This window comes from Belonocnema kinseyi, chromosome 6 (genome assembly GCF_010883055.1).
Source record: "Belonocnema kinseyi isolate 2016_QV_RU_SX_M_011 chromosome 6, B_treatae_v1, whole genome shotgun sequence".
NCBI lineage: Eukaryota > Metazoa > Arthropoda > Insecta > Hymenoptera > Cynipidae > Belonocnema > Belonocnema kinseyi.
Window position 1 is genome coordinate 127211545 of NC_046662.1, and position 10843 is coordinate 127222387.

A 10843-nucleotide genomic window follows, 5' to 3' on the forward strand; every position below is an offset into this window, starting at 1 on the left:
TATCTAGTCGGGAGTGGTGCTGACTGAAAACAGATGATTTGGAGCGATTCGCGCGCCATCTGTTGGTCATTCTAAGGACTTATTGAACTACCCTCGTAACTGGAGATGAATCGTGGGTATATGGTTATGGCGTCGAAACTAAAGCCCAATCGTCTCTGTGGAAGCATCCTGAGTCTCCAAGACCGAAAAAAGCACGTCAAGTTCGGTCAAATGTGAAGGTTTTGCTCACTGTCTTCTTTGATTACCGTGGTGTAGTGTATCAGGAATTCTTACCACAAGGTCGTACGGTCAATAAGAAGTATTACCTTCAAGCTATGCGCCGTTTGCGAGACGCGATACGCAAAAAACGTCCGGAACTTTGGAAAAACAATTCGTGGCTTTTGCATCACGATAATGCACCTGCTCATTCATCGTTGCTTGTGAAAGATTTTCTGATCAAAAACAGCACCACAGTCATGCTTTAGCCTCCATATTCACCGGATTTGGCCCCCAGTGACTTATTTCTTTTCCCAAAACTGAAGGGACCCATGAAAGGACATCGATTTTCAACGATTGAGGAGATAAAAACTGCATCGCTAAAAGAACTCAAGGCTATACCACAAAATGATTATCAGAAGTGTTTCGATGATTGGGAAAAGCGTTGGCACAAGTGTATTATATTTGAGGGGGATTACTTTGAAGGGGACAACATAAATATTGAGGACTAAATGCATATTTTTTGAGAAAACCATAAAGTCACCTTATTTTTTGAACACACCTCGTACAATATAAGAGAAGATTCATATGTGTGTTTCCTTTTTCCCCTTTATATATTTGATACTCTGTACTTGTTTAGTTGTGAATTGCGTTTTTCATCTGGTAAAATATAACAAGGCGCGTATTAGCATATTTTGTAGAAGATGCTCTGCAAGTATATTAGCTGGTTTTAGTGTTGATTAACTTGTAATTGAAATTGTAGTATTAATAAGACATAAAAACAGTGATGTATTCGAGGGCTGGCGGGGCCTGGCGTCATCAGGGTACTTTTTTCAAGGTCTATCGGCGCCAAGCTACTTTCTTTTCACATGAAAAATGTTTCTATTTATGAGCCAACCATAAAGTATGTTACCAATTCCGAGTTTTTTACCTCTCCCTCCACCAAAAGTAACGTAGAATAGTTAATGATTTAACCAAACACTGCCATTTTCAAGTCAAAAAGACGATTTTTTTCTAATTCATTCTAATTTTTAACAAAAAAGTTACTTTTCCTCTAAGAAAAATAAATTTTCAACCAAGAAAGTGGATAGGAAGGGGGTGTTCTGGACCACTTTTTTCTGTACGAATAGCAAACTTGCGGCTACAGCGCAGAGGGCTGTGAGATTGGTTTCGCTCTTTGTGCTGACTAACGAATCACAGTTTTGAAGTATCCGATTCACACTATCGATATTGGAAATCAATACATAAAAATCATGGGAATGAAACTTTTAAGCCCCAAAAATATGGTATAGGAGACGATATGATATACATTATCGCAATTTTAGGCTATTTAATACCTGCTATTTCCGGAATTGAAGTTTTTTTACTCCAAAATAATATAATCTATGCATAAAATTTTTATTGCAGTGGTGCGTCATTGAAAATTTCCAAGATCTGCAATCACCCTCGTGATATTATAACAATTCTCGGTAAAAAAATTCCATTCTGATGACGTCATCATCGATACCGAGAATCCTTATCTATGTGAACTAAATATATTAAACGTTCTTCTTTGATATTTACCGACAGGGGCGTCATATTTTATATAATGTTAAACAGTTTCTGGTTAAATAAAATTCCATTGTGATGATGTCACCATAGTACCAGGAAATCCTTATCTACTGTGTTGCCATGTTTATTCAATTCGGAAAGAATGTAAAAAACAATGATATCAAGTTACATAGAAATCTGAGAATGGTTTTCTTTCAAAATGCTATCATGTTACATGTATTATTGAGAAAATAAGGCATTATATCCTGCTTTTCATGCAGGTTGGAACACGTTTTTTCGGGAAACAAAATTCCATTCTGATGACGTCATCTTCGATTCCTGGAATCCTTATTTATGTGAACTAAATTAATTGAAAGTTCTCCTTTGGAATTTTCCGACTGGGGCGTCATATTTCATATAATGTTAAAAGTTTCATATAGTAAACAAAAATCCATTCTGATGACGTCATCGTTATTCCTGAAAACCTTACCTATGTGAACTAAATTGAGTAAACGTTTAAAGACGTATTATGTTTTCACTCTCATGTTAATTACACAGATCCACAAAAAAAAGTTTTTTCTGCACGAGACAAGTGATGAGGCTACCCTTATAGATTTTGAGCTGGTGAATCCGAATCTGGCTTCAGAATTTGCCCTATACATCTCAGTTTTTCCGTAGATGCAAAAAATAGGGAAAAAACTGTGTATTTTGTAGTCACACAGGCCATCCAAACAATTTGTCAGCACGAAAGAAGTGTCTAGGTTATTCTTATGGATTTTAAGTTGCTGAATCCAAAACTGGCCTTTGAATTTTTTGTACACGTATCAGTATACCCCTAGATGCAGAAAATAGAGGAAAATCCAGGGAAGTTTTGGATATTATTTTTATAATACCAGTATACGGAAGCTAGTTTAAATGTAGGGAAATTGAAGGTCTTGTGAATGTTATACAGAATCATAAAGCAAAAAATAAGAAAAATCTATTTTCTCTGCAGTTTTGCGCTCTCAATCTAAATTTGATCACTAAATTTTTCGAGCTTGCACCATTTTCTCCCTAGATGCAAAAAGTAGGGAAGATCCTAGGGATTTTCTGTTCACACATGCCATACAAATATTTGGTTGCAAGAAACAAGTGACTAGGCTAACCTTATGGATTTTGAGCCGCTGAATCCAAATATGGCCTCAGAATTGCTCGAACGCGTCTTAATATTTCCCTAGATGCATAAAATTTGCAAAAACCTAGGGATATTTCTGACGTTTTTTTGATAATACCAGTACTATATATTTTCTCTATAGATGCAGAATATAGGGAAAAGCCTAGAGAATTTCTGGTCACGCAGGCACAGAAAAAAAAGTTGTCTGTCCATGTTGGGAAGAATTGTCCTTCCTTTTAATAAAATAAAATGGTAAAAATGTTGCAACCGCGTATTATCGAATGCGGCTTAAGACAGGTTAAGAAACCACAGGTAAATTTTCAAACCACTCTAACTGCAAATATCTTAAAAATAAAAAAAAAACAAATCATTCAAGGATTTGTGCTGATTTCAAAACTTTTTTTCAGAAAAAAGTGCGTTATAACCATGAACGCATCAGAAGAAAACCTGATGAAATTTGATGAAAGCAGTCAAAATATTAATTCTAAAATTAGTGGTGTCAGTTTTGATATTCTTGGTGATATTTCTATGTCAAATGAAGTTCTAATGAACAAAAATAATTTAAGTCGGTACACATAAGCATAATTTAACAAAGTGAGGTTATATTATGCTCCAACCGAGTCCACCATCTTTATTACGTTTATATTTTTCAATATAATCTTAGAAAGACCGTCAATTTCCCTGGAATTACCCAAGCTAGGGGAAGTATAAGGCACACTGAATAATTTCTGTGTGCTAATTAAGTTTCTACAAGTCGCTGCACTTAAGAATATAATAATGATGTGTCTTTCTTCGAGTATACTGCTATTATAAAAATAACATGCAAATTATCCCTACAGGTTTCCTTATTTTCTGCATCTAGAGGGAAACTGAGATGTGTAAGATGAATTCTGAGACCAGATTTGGATTTGGCGGCTTAAGATCCACAAGGGGAGCCTAGTTATTTGTCTCGTACAGACAAATTTTTTTATGGCCTGCGTGACTAGAAAATCCCTAGGCTCTTCCTTAATTTTTGCATTTAGGGGAAAACTGAGACATGCAGGACAAATTCTGAGGCCATATTCGGATTCAGCGGCTCAAAAATCAATAAGGGTAGGCTAGCACTTGCCTCGTGCAGACATATTTTTTTGTGGACCTGTGTTATTGCATCATGTGGTGAAATACTACGCAAAAGTCTCCAGAAATTTAATGGAGGGGGTAAGCGTCTATAAGAATAGGCTGGTTCTTCTCTTTCTTCAGTTTGTGATCGGATGCCAGATTGTGAAGAAGAAAAGCAACAAGAGCTAAAAAGTCGTGTAAACGTAGTCAAGATCATCTTGCCAAGTCTCATCAATGCCACGAATATCGAAATGTCGACGTTGGTAATTTCGCCTAATTGTCTTGTGTAGTTCCTTCACCGAGCGCAACTTCTCAGCGATCATTTTTGAGTGCATTCAGCCTGGTGTCTAAGTGACTAATCACCTCTGAATTTCTATACGCTAGTTTTTCAATTGATTCAACATCAATTTTAGCACTGTTTTAAAGTTAGTCTGTGGAATTATCCAGAGTTTTAATCATCACTGCATTATTGACTACTTCGGTTTGCAAAGAAGCTATAACATCATATATAGTCTGAAGTTTACGCTGTATCATATATTACACCATATTTAGATTCACAGCATCATATTGCTCTTGAGCTTCAGCCACTTTACACAGCCTCCTATTATCCATATAATAATTTGTTTCAGATGTGACTTTGAAGCCGACTTGTACTCTGTGCTCGCTTGGAATGAAGTCTCAATACATCGATGTTCATCTTGAAAATGATGAAAATCTTGATAAACATCCATTTATGTATAATTCCAGCTTCACGTAGTTCTTCGATAATAGATATAATTTCATTGGTGTGACTTGGATTTCCAGCTGCTTGAGCCGCTAGCAGTAAACGTAATCAATCTACCAATTCATTCGTATCATCCCATTAAATGCAACCTATTAAACTTTTCTGTCTAGCAATCATGTATTAAGGGATGTATTTCGGTCTTTATTTCGTATATTTGAATTTTTTGGTGGAGATAAGGGAATCAATTTCATTATAAAGTTTTTATATTTAAAGCTCGTATCACGAATTTCTTCATTCGCCTTATAATGTTTTTTGTATGCGTTCGTTGCAATAAAAATTTGTCTATAATTTTCAAGATCACTGGGAGTTATAGAGGACTCTTGAGGTACTTTTTAAAATAAAAGTTCAAGCAAGACTTTACTTTTGAGAATAATTAAATTACCCACAAGAATATAGTTCTGCCTGAAACTTATCTGAGAATCTCCAATCATTAATCTATCTGTTGTTAATCCATGATGATGTAGGTGTTTCAGAGTTATTTTCCAGTTCACTAGCAGCTGATGTCTCTAAATTGCGGGGATCTACAGAATCGCCTGCTTCTTCCTGATCGTCATTAATTGATTTATATGACAAATCATCGTCCCCATCAATACATTCTTCAGCTTTATTCTTTGCCTCTTCTTTCCCTCTAATTGGTTCAACATTTTTCATATTTTTGAAACCACCAACAGTTTTCTCCCTGTGTATTAACAACAGGTTTAAAAGTGTCACTTAATGTGCGCTCAACTGTTTCTTTGACCAACTTTATTAACCTATGTTTTCGTCGAATTGATCCACTAGTTCTAAAAATTTAATGCAAAGTATTCTTTTTCTTTTGAAAATTCTTTTGACGTGAAGACATGTTGATGCATCAACGTTTAAGGTGTGACTGTTTTTATATTGAGCATTACACATTTATATATCACTTTTTCAGATTTATGAAACAATCAAAACCTTTCCTATATCTACCCTGGTTAAAATTCCTATCCTTGTCAATTGCAACGAATCCATACTTGTCATCATTCCAGCATGTTGAACACACATTTTTAAATTGTGAATAAGCCTAATCAGTATTGAAATGATCATCATAAATGTGCTTCAGATTCATTTCATCTAGTTTGAATAACACAAGTAAATTAACATTGTCGCGTACAAGATGTTTAGGAATATGAGCATATGTCTGACTCAAATAAAAACAGTCGACATCCTTGTGTTTACCCATAGAAAAGAATGCTCTTATATTATCTTATTTCTCACAAGCCACATCATCAAATATAATTACTGAGTTGGATTTCGCTTCACTTGGTATTATAACCTCTTCATGCTCATTGAAAGGATAGTACTGAACGCCATCTACTGATTGACGGACGATTTTGAGTAGACGTAAATATTTTCAAATATCAAGCCATTTGGATGTATCAGTAGAGCCAGTAAAGCATTTGTCTTTCCACAGTTGGAAGGTCCACAAAATATAGCTCGTACACTGTTTGGTAGTAAATGTCCGTGTCGTTTTTCTTTTTTTGAACAAGCGAATCAAAATTCTGCATAGGTAGTTTCACAGGTTGTGCGTTAAACTGCATATAGACAAAAACTGACTGGAAAAGCTACAAATATCCTGGTTATAAAGGTTGATTCTTCAGCCTGAAAGTATCCCTTGCCTAGATATGATCGTTCATAGAGGCAAAACTGTGAGTTGTAAGCGAACCGTGAATCAGGAAAGACGTGGGAGAGGCTTGCTCAACAGAATCATCAACAATTTACCGTTTGAATTGCATTTGTCTGGTTACCAGTACTGTGGATCAGGTACGAAACTATCCAAGCGATTAGCATGAGGTGATCCAGTTATCAATCAACTGAACGCTGCTTGCAAAGAGCACGATATAGTCTACTCACAAAATAAAGAAAATATAGAGGCTAGAAACTCAGCTGACAGTGTACTAGCTGAAAAAGCTTGGAAACGTGTTCTTGCTTCGGATGCAGGCAAAGATGAAAAGGCGGCTGCTTGGGGAATAGCTAACGTAATGAAGGCCAAATCAAAATTGGGGATGGGTCTCAGCAAGAATAGAAGACCTGCAACTACATTGAGAAAAATTATTTCTGCAAATAAAAAGTCCATGATTTCAACCAATGATGCGCAAACTGTCATTAAATCTGCACATAGAGGCGCACACGCAGCTGCGATGAAGGCTTGTGGAAGAAGAAATTTGAATAGACCTCGTATTCTATCTGTACCGGCCAAAGTAGGTCGATTCTTACGCTTTCTCATATCCGTCTTTGCGGGTCTCAGTGCTGTTGGGGCACTAGCTGGTACGACACATGGATGATTTATTGATGCTAACATTATCGGGAACTTCTTCAATCCTAGAAACGCACTATTTTCCTCATATTAATTTGTCTCCTAATAAAAATTACACGCTTGGCCTCGTTGAATTTCTAACCTTTAATTCAATACCCAATGAAGATATTGGTCAAATCAATTTTATGTGGGCGATGAAATAATTGAAATACCTACAGGAAGTTATGAAATAAGTGACATAAAGCGCTATCTACAGAATGCTTTAGCAAACAAGGGTGTTGAAATTCATATTAAGCCAAACAATATTACTTTAAAAAGTGAAATTTACTGCAGTTACGGTATAAATTTCGAACCTAAAGATTACATCGGTCTTTTGCTGGGGTTTTCGCCTTGCAGAATAGAAGTTAAGCAAGCTTATGAATCTGATCAACCGAAATCAATCATAAAAGTGAATTATTTGAGAATTGAGTGTAGCATAACTACAGGTGCATACATTAATAGTCAAAAAGTACATACCATTCATGAATTTTTCCCTCTAGTACCACTTGAACATAAGATAGTGGAAGTACCATCTCATGTCATTTACTTACCAGTCACCGTGCAGACAATAGCTCATATACAGCTCCGTATAGTTGATTAAGACGTACATTTGCTCAGTTTTCGTACTGAAGTTGTAACTATCAGACTACATATCAAGTCACACTAATAATTGGTATCATTTTCAACACGAAGATTGGCTTTGGTTATAATAAACCAGCACAATGCCACAAACCAATCAGTCGACAGAGAGCAGTCAAAGGGTTAACACCTCAAATCTCACTCTTGCTATAAAGTCAAGGTCTGCAGCTCAGAAAGAGAAGAAGGGAATAAAGAGATTTAAGATTTTTTGCATGTGCACCTGTCAATTTTGTCTATCAACGATTGATTATTTTTCATGGAGAGGGAAATTTTGAATATTCAAGCACCAATCATCTTTGATGAGTCGTTTTCACACTGTTAAATTTATGCGCATCAGCCATATGCCTCATCATCATTCAAGAACAGTGATGAAATTCGGATCGTCGTTAAGAATCAGGACCAGTGTCTCCTGCCGAGCAAAAGTTCACTTCACGTACATCGAAGAATCGTAAAAACTGATGGAGCACAAGTGATAAACACATCTTTTGTTTCTAATACCACCTGTCATTTAGTTGGAGAAGCAAGATATTAAATCAATGTAATAGAAATTGACAGGAATAAAAATGTTGGTCTGACTAGTCTCATGAAAAATTGCGTACTTCTAAATCCAGGACAATCACGTTACATACAGAATACTGGTTGGAATGATCTAAATAATAACAATCAATCATTAACAAACGTCACTGGCTACTTTGATGTAGCCATACCTCTTAGCATGATATTTGGTTTTGCTGAAGATTATCACAAAATCATTGTCAATGCTAAACATGAACTCATTTCGACAAGGTCACAAAGTGATGCAAATGTCATCTTGCAAACAGCCCCTCTTCATCAGTATAAAATTCAAATCAATAAAATAGAGTGGCTATTGCCTAGCGCTAGACTGTCTAATTCACAAAAATTTCAGTTGCTAAAATATATTGAAAAAGATCCATCTATTCCAATAAGTTTTCGAACTTAGAAACTGTATGAATATCCTCTAGTTCCAGCGACTTCAAACCATATTTGGACTGTAAAAACCTCAACACAATTGAAGAAACCGAGATTTGTTATACTAGGATTTCGGAGAAACAGAAAAAATAATACCACTAGAAACTGTAGAAACTTTGATCATTGCAATTTTACTAATTTAAAACTACTTTTAAATGTTCAGTACTATCATTATAGTAATTTGAATCTTGATATTAATCGAAATCAGTATGCTCTTCTTTATGAAATGTATACAAACTTTCAAGCTAATTACTATGTTAAAGAAGCACAATCATTGCTATCGAGAAGAGAATTGATAGAGCATGCGCCTCTAGTAGTAATTGACTGCTCTAAACAGAATGAGTCACTGAAATACGGGTCAGTTGACGTTCGTGTGGTATTTCAAACTAGTGAAAACTTTCCCGCTCAAACATCAGCATATTGCCTAATTTTGCGTTATCGTATACTTGAGTATAAACCCACAAGTGGGTTGGTGAAAAAGTTGGTATAAATATGCTGTAACCAGGTAGAAATAGTTTAGTTGCTCGCGAAATGGAGTACATGGTGCATGTGCAGGGCTTTAAGTTACCAGACAATATATTCATATTGAAAGAATTGGCTATTACACCATTCCGTGATGGGGCAGACAAAAAGCCATATTTTTTTCTCCTTCAATGACCTTGCCCGTGGAAGGACGTTCCGCCAAAATATAAATCTATGAACATTTGGACAGTGCGAAATCATCATGGAATACCTTGGAATTCGGGTGATTTACCGTATTCTCAAACATCTGTAATGCTCGGGAAGATTTTACATAATGCAACAAGAATCTATGTAAAGGGATTGGAAAAGAAGAATTGGCTAAAGCAATTTATGGAAATATCCTGTGAAATTGTTAACATGCTCGATTTGGAATGTCCCTCGCTACGACAAATGCATGAGATTCATGAAATTGATTATTTTAAATGTACACATTATAAGTATAAAAATTACTCTAATTGCGCAATTGAAAATGTACTTTTATTGTAAAACTGGATGTCTTTGAATCAGTTATATTTTTTTGACTTAAAATTTTCATAGATAGGAAAAATATAAATTATGATATACTTATTGTGTATAATGTACTGTTTTTTAGAAATAAATAGAAAAAAGTAATTAAAAATAAACATGTGTGTGTCTTGTTTTCGCCGACTTCCTTGCTCTTGTTATCATAAGATCGAATAGTAGATAGCTCAGTGGACACATCGTTGGCATCGCGGCTTCAAGAAACATCGTTATCATCATTGGGAGATTACGTCCGACGGATCAAGCTGCATCTCGATAGCAGACACAGCAGAAAGAATGAATGAACTTTCAGTTGTGAATTAAAGCAGATGAGTTTATTTTTGAAAAAAAAGAAGCAAACTTGCTTAACAAGTTACACACACACACACACACAGTGTGTCGGTTGTATGAGAAAGCAGCATCCTCTTATCATCTCGCTAGCTGAGGGCGCTCTTGTTTTGCTCAATCAAGTGAGCTTCATGTTTTCGGCTTCGAATTAACCGTTGAGGTCGAGTAAGAGTTTGATAATGTAGCAGAGTTTGCCTATAGTCCTCAAACGTAATTGTCCTCAAACGTAATTTTCCTCAAAGTGGACCCTTTAATCCCTTTGGCTTTCTTTTTCTCCCCTTCTTCGCCCAAAACCTTATAAGAATAAAATTTTGACTTCAGTCCCACAAATTCAGTTACAATTTTCCCGTTACAATCGTCCTTCATGAGTCCCAAGATTTTTTTGTTTAGTAATTCAGTATCGTATACATTATTTGGTAGATCTATCAAGTTAGCACCTCCACAAACGAAATTCCCAAATTTCTTTATGTCAGAATTTTAGGAAATTTTGGGTTTTTTGGGCTGTATTACCGATTTTTGGGCTCCCCTACTTTTTGTGAAAACTCAAATTTTGAGTGGAGGTGCTGACTTGAATCAAGCCAGCACCTCCACTATATAAAAATTAAAAGAAAAAAAATCAAACACGTCAGAATTTTGGGCTTTTTTGGGCTCTTAAACGCACCAACAACCAATTTCCAAAAACCACCCCTACTAAATATAAAATTACCCCCTATGTAAAAAATCAAATTCTGAAAAAACAGAGAACACCACAATTTTATGCTAATTTTGG